Genomic DNA, 10,932 nt, shown 5'->3' with positions numbered 1-10,932 from the left:
GTTGTTGTTTATTTTGTATCGCATCAGTACAATAGCCGTAAGCAGTCTAGACGTTACGTACATCAAGTACATCTCATTAGAAGAGCACTGGCAATAGGGTGATTATGATGCTGTTGAAGTTTAGTCACAGACCCATTAATAGCTGACACACCAGTATGAATCAAAATGTGACATGTAAGCTCTTTTGTTCTGAAAGAGTATGACCAGACACTGTTTAATAACATAATTGCCAGTAGATCATTTGTGTCTGTCTCATTTACACTTTATAAGCCACATTTCCATTAGCATTTCTTTTCACAGCTAATGGATATCCGGAACCTTTGCTTATTACAAATTACAAAGAAGTATAAAGAAAGTAAAGGAGCTCAATTACTACTTGTAATAGGTTACAGCTTCTGGTATTAGTCATGGAGACAGCAGAGAGGTACCTTGGTTTCTTTGAGGCTTCACCTGTAAGATATATTGAGTTCAGCAGTAGTTTTGCATGCAGGGTTCTTGCTAACTAGAGCAGTGAGAGCTGGTGGCAAATAAAGGGACTAGTTTATCATTTTAGCCTAGTTACTTGAAGGGGATAGAAAAGCTGGGCAAGAACCCACTCAACCCTTCATATGCACAGTCACAAAAGTAGCCCCAGTACTGCCAGCTCCCAGCCCTCTGCACACCTCTCATACATTCTGTGCTAATAACCCAGCAGACTGTTGGGCAGCCTGCATACAGAGCCCTGACCCTCTTTCCCACTGACACAATTATATGTCATATTTTGCACACATAAGCAGCTCTGCGGACATACTTGATCAATTTCACATGCACCTGCTAACCTATTCACTGAGGTGATTGTTTGCTGCTTACATCAGCTTCTTTCAAAGTGGGTCGTGCCTGCTTCATACTCCTGAAAACAGGTGGGATAACAGTCGTTCAATCACAGGGCAGAATAAAGGGAGATTTATAGCACGGGAGACACCGGTTTTAAACGCTGAGACTTTGCACAGAGTGGCTTAGCAGCCTGATGCGCTGCCACTATGGCCCAGGCCTTGAGAGTTTGAATCCTGAGCCTTGCTGCTTTGCCATCAGCTTCTGGAGTCAGAGAGAGCACAGTTAGTTGTACTTATTCCAAGTGGGTAGATGGACCTTTTTTCCCCCCCTCATCACTCTTAACCCCTTAAACAGTTTATAGCAAGTCCACAGGCCAAAAGTGTTATTACAAACTTCTGTTACCAAAGAATAGCCCCACCAGTTTGTACAGACATCTCTGGGTAATGCACCTAAGTGTGTAAAAAAGCCTTTCTGCGTTAAGGGTTTAAGCAGTGTTGGTGGCACAGGTGTCTGTTAGCTGGTGCAGTGGAGCTAGGGACCTGACGCTTTCCTCCAATCGTATCTGCTGCCTGGCGATGTTCTCCTAGTGTTGGGAGCATTGTTAGTGCAAGAGGGAGTTACAAATGGGAGGGTTAATTGGCAGAACCACATTGGGGGTACTGCCAATTAACCAATTGGACCTAGACAAGCACTGCTTGGTTAGAGCTGGGTCTTTTCCTAGACTCATTTAACATTAACTGCGAGTAGTTACAGAAGTAGAGCTCTATTCACTTTTCAGCAATTTCTCCTGCTACTCCTATCAGCAGTCAAATCATCTTTAAACACCAGCGACCCAGTTCCGTTGGTAGCCTAACATGCCCATGCAATAACAGTGCCTCCACCATGTTTGACAGACTACAGTCTATTGTGGTCTTGAGTTTTTCTGTTGGTTTGCGTCCGGAGGTAAAACCTCTGTATTTTCATTCATTAGGGGTCTTGATTGTAGATTGAGGTCTTTCTTTACCAAGGAACGAATTACGTGATCGTCTACTTTAGTTGAATTTTTTTTTTAGTTGCCGTGCTCTTCCAGGCCTGTTGGTGTTGCTGAGCTTGCCAGTGCAATACTTTTTTTTTTTTAAGAAGAAAGCTTTCTGCTGATCGATCTTTGCACAGATTCTCTAATAGGCTTGTTTTTTTTTTTTTTAGCTTAATGGAGCCTTTACATAATCACCTTTGGATGTTCCCAATAGCAGCTACCAAATGCAAATTCAGCACTTGGCACTCCAGAGCTTTAATTTTCCTAATTTGCCATGACATAATGGAGGAACAGGCCACACCTGTCCAAACAACCACTAATCAGTAAATTGTCCAATTACTTTTAAATCTGTGAAAATGAAGGTACTGTGTTGAAATGTCCTGTGAAACTCCTGAACAGTTCATGGATATTTTTTATTATTGTGATGGTGTACAGATCCTAACTACAGTAGATACCCATGTGCTGTCCCCCGTCTTCTTTTATATATAATAACGCATGGACCTGACTGTCGGTGTTATAGGAGTGGGGAATGACTAGTCTAGACCCACCAGCAGGTCACGGGCAGTTAAGGATCCAATATATGATCCACACTTTGGTCATTTGAGGACAGTGTGGCCCAGGAGGCTGCTAGGCTACTGTCACAAACACACAGTGTAGAGACCGCATGCTCCAGTACAACCCCAAATGTGGCCTGGACACACCAGCCCTTGACATTTCCTTGACATTTGTTGACATTTCTGGACACATGTAAACGGGAGACATGAGAAGTTAATCAAAACTAGGCAGGAATATTGATGTACAAATGTCAACAAGCAGTACCATCTGCCCCGTCTGGGTCAGGAACACACTTCGAAATAAAGCTTCCTGAACGGTTCTTGGCCTGAGTGTACAGTTCTAGGAAAGGTCTTTAATTAGTACAGAACTTTTACATTATGAGGAGGTTCTTCACGCTCACAAAAGTGTTGTTTTTTTTTTTGTTTTTTTTTTCCTGTGGCATGGCTCCTACTGTGCCGCATTTATGACGCAGTGGATGAGACTGGATAATTGTATGCAGTTCAACCTGATTAATGCAGGCAAATCCACTAATAAAGACCTTATGCATGTCTTATGCTGGTCTTATTTGACATATGCACTGAAGCAAAGGGCAAGCATTCTTCCATCATCTGCTCTGAGCATTAAATTTAAACCCTCTGCTCATGTGCAAATGTAATGGAAATCATTTTAGAGAGTCTAATCTGCCCGAACCCGTTATTGTTAGCAAATGTTATGACTCACTCCTGCTCACTGGACGTATGGCTGAAATGCGTGCCTGTGCTCAACTCCCCGGAGCACGGGGCTTGTCCTTGAGAGAAGATTTGAAGATATGGTTAAAACGGCTCAGCTAATCGCGCGCAGGGATCTGAAGGAGAAAATCACTTCAGTTGGCAACACTTCCTTCCCCATATCTCCTTTTGTCGGAATTGCCGTAGAACAGCCCCTACGCCAGCTCATATGCAATGAGAGTATACCTTAACTGATAAGGGCACACTGGAGTGTCATAGATCAAGCCACCGACCCAATACATCTTCATACATGTTCTCCGTTCTTCATTTCTCCCATTCTAGCTCCAATGTCAAGAACATGGACAGAGACAAGAGGGTTGTCCTACTTTGGCACCGTTCCAGATACATAATGCTGAGGTTGTTGAGTGTATATGTCTGAGTGTGTCTGTTTTTGTGAGTTTTCAGTAAAGATGTCACACTCCGTTCTTGCGACTCGAGCTCAGGGCCGATCCAGGCATTTTTTATGGATAGGTTATTCACTTTGAAAGCCTGATCCACTTCAGATCCTGGGTTTTGTTGTAGCAGAGCGACCAGTGCTGTCCTCTTGGTTCCATTAACAGACAGGATTCTCAGCTGCCACCAGCTGCAGTAAGGGACTCGGAAACTGCCCAAATTGTTTGTTAATTCGTGACCAGAAACTTGACCAGTTAGCCTCTTACCGAAACACAATCGGGTCGCTGTATGGGGGGTTAGGACAATTCTGAGGGCCTGTGATTAATAGGGGCCCTAAAAAATATTGATTGAGTAGTAGCAGAATAGTTATGGTTGTAGGCGCCAGTATAATATCTTTTTCATGTGGCCCATAATTCCTGGCAGCGCCCCTCGATGCACCATTTAAGGTGGAATGGGGAGTTAGAATAAGAAGTCTTGTTTTGGCTGCTAACTGGTAATGTCACGCACAAATAATATAAAGCTCTTTTTTGTTTAGATGGTTGCGACACTTGGGAGCCTCTGTATGCCTACTTTTTTAAATAGTAATGGATTACCTTATATAATCTCTTTAGAAACATCCCCTGAATAAGACAAGTAACATGCAACACGCACACACAGGAATTGAAGGACGAATTGTCTCACCTGTAAGGACCAGAAATTAATTTTTGCTCATGTGTGTAATGCTTGATTACTGTGTGGGACTAATGCTTTTGAAAATCAGTTTATTTGCTGCTCATCTCTTCACCAGTAACCTTCATTTTGGATGGGCTTTGGTTGAGAATAATGAGTGCTAACCAATGCTGCCAATCTAATGAGCTACTCACAGTATCGATTCGTCCCATAATGTGTTATCTTATCTGTGGGCAGTAGCGAGTACAGTTCTGAGGGAAGAGCGACCAAAGATTGATTGTTCGCTTTCCTCATGGCCGTTGTCTTACACTAGCTCCATGTCTGTGGGGTTGTTTTCTAACATTTACTACACATAAGGTTCCTGATGTGTTTTTCAGACGGTTAAAAACAGGACATCTTCCTAGGCTGATAAAAGGAGATCAAGGCAGAAGCGGAGTTGAAAGGTTTTTGAGGTTTGAACTGATGTAAATACTGCTTTTTTCATCTGAACTCTTATTTTGCTTTGATTCATTTCAAAGTATTATTTTCCTTCACTTTAAACACACAGTTCCACTGCTTGTCACCATATAAAAACACTTTCACGGTCACTGATTGGAGCGGTTTGGAGTCAACTCAACTTGGTTTAGTCAAAAGTTCTCCTAATGCCGGCCTTACACCAAACGACGGATTTCCAATATTGGAATAAAATCATGAGATTGTTGAAGCGTGTTCTGGTCATCTCGAACATTTGGTGTAAGGTGGTCAGGATATAGGTCTTAACTCTGGCTCTTAACTCTCTTCGTCTGGACATTCCGATACAATCAAGATGCTTAATATTATTAATATTAGTTTTTAGTCTTGGCTCATGAAAATTGTGATGTGGACGTTGTGAATAACCAGTAGATGAGCTCTCTCCAGCATCAAACAGGAAGCAGAAAAGTTGGCTATTTTTTTTTCTTCAAACAAACTACCACAACTACTGGTCAGAAAAACTACTGGTCAGAAAAGCCTGACTGCTTGTCTTCCGTGGATCTTAAAAGATGGCGGGTCAGGCCGAGCCATACTTGAAGCTCGAAGGGCCCTTGGTACTGATTGGCTTTTGACAATTGCCATCAAGTACAGAGGGGCTGGTCCATCCTTGGCTTTGTAGGCCAGCGTCAAGGTTTTGAATCTAATGCAGGCTGCAGCTACAGGAAGCCAGTGAAGAGAACGCAGCAGTGGAGTGACATGGTTGCACTTAGAAATAGAGATATGGCCTTTAAATTGATGAAGAACCTTTACATCAGGAGAGTTTTTGGGCCTTCTAAAGGTTCATCACGCTCTCACATTTCTGTGACAAACATGGAACCAAAAGAGGTTCTGCAATGGAACCACTCGAAGAACCATTTATAGCACCATTGTTTTTGAGAGTGTACGTTGAGATAACTCCAAAAAATGCACTGCAGTCACTTACTTTATCAGTTCACCAACCCTGCACTCAAAGTCAGCTTGTATGAAATTCAAGTGGTGTATGAAATTGCTGAATACTCAAAATTCAGAGGGATAAATAACCTAAAAGCCCAAATGATGGAGATTTGCTTGTGACAGACATAATTTTTGATGAATTGGGTGTAAATTCCGATGCTGTCACACTGCTCCGCAACTGTAAACGCACAGCGTAATATTGTGACCACATTAAAGATCTTGTGTGGGTGGAAGTAATTTTACTACAGGAACGAATCCGTTATTTTGCCCCACTGTTATTGTTACTACATCTCCTCTTAGTTTCATTTTCTAAACACAAAGAGTTGCCCATCAATCATAGGGTTCTATACTTCCTTTGATACTCTGTATATTTACCACAAGCAAATTGTGAGCTGAGCCTGGAATGCGCTTGAAACCTCAAGCGCTTTAGCAGTTTCCCTGTAGCTGATGGGAAGCCACACACATGCTGTTGTCTTTTGGGCACAAAATCATGTTGTTTCATGGTCGTCACAACTTCACAACTGTGCCATAGAGCGCACTACGTCTGGTGCATGGCGTGACCCGGAACATGTGAGTGTGTGTAATGCAGATTATATTGCACCTATAACATCTGCTCAGCCTGGTCTCAGTTCTCAGAAGTGCTTCCAATTTACATTCCTGCATAGTGATTTCTATCAGCGCACTTTGATAAATCATACGATGATTTACATAAAGGCAGGCCTACGGTTAGACCCAGCGAGTCACGCAAGCCTAGTGACCGGAGCTGGCCTGCAGTCCAGCAGAATGAGAACAGATGGGCACAGCAGCTTCAGAGAGCAGAGAAGTGAATGAGAGAAGAGCATAATATGGTCTTCTCTAATGTAGAGGGGATCAGACTGTATCGTATTCTGAAAAGAGGAATAAACAGCAGGAAAAATTGAACTGGAACTAAAGCAAAGCAGTAATTCAGAATTACATAGTGCATAGCAACACTTCTAATACATCAGTAAGCATGAGTACACACACACACCCTGAGCCTGAAGACACGAGAGGACACTCATTATTAAAGCCTCTGGGCAGAATGCATGCATTGACCTTATCGAAGGAAGCATGTGCGGCTCTCCCAGCCTCTGTCGCTTACCAAATTGCCTGTGAACAAGCTTTATCAGTGTGGGAATAAATATTACAGCTCATCAACACAAAAGGTGGCATTAATGCATCATCTGGATTCCTTATTTAACCCTTAGAGCCCTACAAGGTTACCACTGACCTCATTGCACCGGTTTTATTTAAACGATCACCAACAGTATATAAGTTGTCGTAGACTGATTTGCCAGCATGTGTTAGACTCCTGAGACTTTACTCTGAGACATGGTTTCTCTACAACTTGTGTTGACTTTCTAAAATAATTTTTCTTCCATATTTCCATTGGTTTTCATTGTAGTTGTAACTTACTAGAAGGAACAGAGGAAATTTTGCGTTTTACTTCCTCAGCTGCATTACTCCGGATCCAACAGCTAAGGGGAAGACCACAGCAGTGCGTCCTTGTTTAATCCTGCTGAATTTCCTTTCTATTCTAATAGCACCAGTGAGGACTGTTCCAATACCTACCTACATTATCTGGTTAAAAGCATGAGCAGACAATGTTTTTCCCCAGGCCTTCCCAAGACCTAACTCCCACAATTTAAATCATGTTCTTAACTTGCGTTAAAATAATGAAAAGAAACCTGGGTTCGTCTGTTTTATTGTACCATACTTGTATCGAACCATGAGGGCGAACTGAACCGGGACATTTGTGTACCGTTACATCCCTAATGTTGTCCTCCTGCTGCTGTGAAACAGCTAGGAAAAGCGAATTAAAGCTAGGGTAAAGTTACAGGAATGTGAAGCAGAAACGGAACTGCCTCCTCATCCCTTTTAATGCCTTTCAACTCTCCGAGGTCTCTCCACCACTGAACCCCTTGCAGATGTTAACAGGGCTCTTCTGATAAAATCTTCAAAACTTTTGCTCAACCTTTGTGTACTCTTCAAGTCTTCCACTCTTTGACAGTTTCTTGGCCAGCTCTCTTACATGACAGTGCGTCTTGCTTGTGCCAGGTTACATCATTATTTAGCCGCTGCGACTACTTTGAAGGTCTATTGAGCGAAACGTTTTAGGACACTCATTTTCTTTTGCTGTAATAAATGTGTGGATCTAAAAGGATGTTTCTTCATGATTTTCACTACGAATGATTTGTGATCTTCTCAAGTGCTTTCAGTACGTTTATTTATTGTTCCACAGCAAGTTGACTCTAAACTCAGTAGTTTACATATAATCATTTCTCATTTTTAAGGGGACATTTCAGGCATGGTTGTACTAATTAGAAATGGTCTGTTGGATAGTTGTAGGTGTGACGAGCTCACAATTCACACTACATCTCGGAGTAGAAGGACAATGAAATGAAAAAAAAAAAAAAACCCACTGCTAACTCTCTCAGCATTGACGAATTGACACCCCTCTGCCTCTCATAGTCTGCTAGTTCTATTTTCCCCCCAGTCCTGTCAGTACAGGTGATGCCCATATCTAGAGAAGCTTTGGCCTCTTTCTTCTCATTTGGAAATTCACAGCTGAGTCCCATTAAAAGAAAGCTCTGTCTATGTCATACAGTGAGAAAGGAAGGAGGACAGGGTCAAAGGTTAGAACAACCCATCTCTTCTCTCTGACTTGTCATGGTGTGCTCAGTGCGGCATGTGCTGCCAGAATGCTGGAGTTACAGAATACCAAAGACTAAAAGGTAGGAAGGCTTTGGAGAAAATTACTCTGAAAAATCTGAAAATTAAAATATACTTTTTTTAATTTTTTTTTTTTTACCATGTTAGTTCTTTTTCCTGTTCATATTAAGCTTTATGCACTCCATGCAGCCATATCTTAAGCTGGATTGACTGGTACACTGACTGGCTATTCTGGTACATTCAGTTTATACAGTCAGTACATTTCTAATTCCCAATTAATGCTTAACAAGATTAATTAAGTTCTTGATTTATTGATCTTCATTTCCTATGTGAGTTTCCTTCGCTTGCACACATGGATGCAGAGCTGAGGCACTAGGAGGGGACTGTATAATTGGTGAGGATCCTCTTCTAAGCTGATGGAATCTGATAATGGGGGAGTATTATTATTATTATTATTATTAAATGTTAAAACTGTGGTATAATAAAGCATGTTCTATTAAAGAGACATACATTGGGAATAATTCATTCTACTGACTTTGCAGATGCCATTCAAGAATTCCTCCATATGAGATGTTTGCTCTTACTCTATGTTCACAGGTAGTTTGGTGAGGTTGTACATAACAGGGCATTAGAATAGGAGCAGTCTAGTAGACCAGACTTCTCAAGAACTGTTTAAAATGTTTGCATGTTTCTGAATAATCAGCCATTTTATTGATCTACGTTAAAACTGTTAGTGTTAGTAATGTTAAGTGACAGTCAAACATAAACATATGAATATATAAAATGTTCAGGCTTTGCAGAGTATTTTAAGTACTTTTGTGGTGTATAAGCTGTAAGTATGAGACTTTGGTTGAGGCCAAAAAAGGCTTTTTACAGGCTTATTTACAACCCTGTTATGTTACCTTCATGTAAAACGGCCAATAAAAACAATGGCACAATATCTCAGTAGCCATGTTGGTTAACATAAGAAGACATCAAAGTTTCTAAACAAGCACTAGCTTTGGCTCCCTAAAGAACCTTCAATAGATGGTTCATTAAAGGAATACTCATATGCATTTTTCAGGCTAGTCTGCCTGATTTTGAATTAGAACATGCTTACTGTGGTTTTGAAGTCAGTGGCCATTGTGTTTTCTGTTCTTTTACTAAGTTTAGGGAAATGTGCCTGGATTATATTTTTCTTGTCTGTGATAAGTGATTATAGCTGCACTACATATTCAGCACATAGAGATAGAAACCATTTCCAAGGTCCAAAGGTGGTTCTTCTGTGGCATCACACGGTCATTTGGTCTGTGGAATGTGCAGGACATTTGGAAAATGTAAAGTAGGTGTGCTTACTTAATTAATTCCTTATTAGTGAATTCATTCTCTATTCTTTTGGACATTATAATACGATAATAATGCACATTATCAATAAAGCTCCACCTAACTTGCAGCAGGGCAGCATGTTTGGTCTCCAGGCCCTCGTGCATAGCATGCTTAATGCTTACTTGGTTTGGAGTGATCTGGTTAATGGCCAAATGACATGAGCTCAGTGTGACAGAACGTTGCCTCATGAGATCTTTCAGGGTCAGTGCTCTTCTCCAAGGTGAGCCAGTGCCCCCGTGTTGGATGCTGTGTGACAGTATGTCTTCCCCAACCTGCTCCTGTAAGTGGCTGTGCTGTGATGGACTGCTCACTTGGAACAGGAATTTTGATGCAGCAGGTTCAGACTTTGTCAATAACCTTGCCCTGAGGAAAAGATCAATTGCAATGATGGCAATTCTTTAACTGCATGAATGAACATGACAGGAACCCTGATGGCCTGCCACCATTTTGCAGAAGATGCTGGTCTGCGCTGCTCCTTTGGTCTTAAGTTCATCATCCTTCTTGCGGCCGTCTTTGATTTTAAAGCCAAGGATGCTTATCTGCATTTTTTTTTTGTTTAATGTAAATACCAGTGTCCAGTGTTCTCTGGGCCTAATTATTCTCTCCTGCACTTGCATGTCATTTTTATTATGTAGTTCTAGTATTTAAAACTTGTTCAGGCTGAGAAGGTTAAATGCAGGATGTGTGCCAATTAAATTTAAATAACAGCAAGCTTTACAATCTCTAGTTTTAAGATGTCACCAGTAAACAGAGCATGATGCATTTTAGGTGAGGATAGTCATCTAGCAAGTGTTGTACAGAGACTCCAAAATAATCAGAATTTAGCCAAAACGATCACTGCAGAAAATCCAGACATAAAGCTTTCATAAAGGATTGTTGCACTCAGATGATGGTAGAAGCTTTCTTGGTTGTATTTTCACAGTTCAGTGCACTGCAGTCAGCCTTAAGTGGATTCTACTAAACATTATTAAATGATTTAAAATAAAAAAAAAAAAGGTTTTACTCCATTTTATTACATAATTTTTAGTTAAAAAAATCTTTTTCAGGGGTTAGTTCCATTGTTGGTGACAGGACTGCTTGCTGTTGCTCACGTCTCTCATTTTCAAGCCTCAGCATTTTATTGTACACAGAAGCTCTGGACAGGACGGGGTTAATTTGACATGGGGAGATGGGGTAATGGAATTATTACCAGAGTTTCTTAGTGATTTTAGTTCTGTCCAC

Source organism: Salminus brasiliensis, chromosome 22 (assembly GCF_030463535.1).
Source record: "Salminus brasiliensis chromosome 22, fSalBra1.hap2, whole genome shotgun sequence".
Taxonomy (NCBI): domain Eukaryota; kingdom Metazoa; phylum Chordata; class Actinopteri; order Characiformes; family Bryconidae; genus Salminus; species Salminus brasiliensis.
This window is presented reverse-complemented; position numbering follows the sequence as displayed.